The sequence below is a fragment of the Simochromis diagramma genome, unplaced genomic scaffold (assembly GCF_900408965.1).
Source record: "Simochromis diagramma unplaced genomic scaffold, fSimDia1.1 OVJJ01000685.1, whole genome shotgun sequence".
NCBI classification, from domain to species: domain Eukaryota; kingdom Metazoa; phylum Chordata; class Actinopteri; order Cichliformes; family Cichlidae; genus Simochromis; species Simochromis diagramma.
In genome coordinates, this window is record NW_024387477.1 from 1239414 (window position 1) to 1239906 (window position 493).

Genomic DNA, 493 nt, shown 5'->3' on the forward strand with positions numbered 1-493 from the left:
GGTAGAGGACCCAAGCTTGAAGGATTGACCGCCCACAGGGGCGAGTGGGGAATTTTTTTTTATTTATTTATTTTTTTATATAGATATAGATGGATAGAAAAAAGCACAATGACATAGTCGCTTGTTTAGAAAGAGCTTAGAGGTCACAGCAGAGATATGTAAGCATTGCGCTACATTTAGTAATGCCAACATATTAAAAGAACAATATTTGACTTTAGTCTCATGAACAACATTAGCTAGTAAATAACAATTGGCTAATCTTAAAAATGACTGCTCAGTACAGAAATGAAGCCCAACAATCATGTTTTTACAGTCCCGTGGTCTCAGCCTCAGATACTTATCAAATCAAAGCTTATGTAGAAACAAACAAACAAATGAACAAAATATTTTTTTCTTCATTTCTGTCAAAAAGTGCTGTACGAAACGTTTCCAGCGGTTAGTATCATAGTTGCTAGGCAACCTGGACAGCGAGACGGAGGCTAGACCGTCCCAT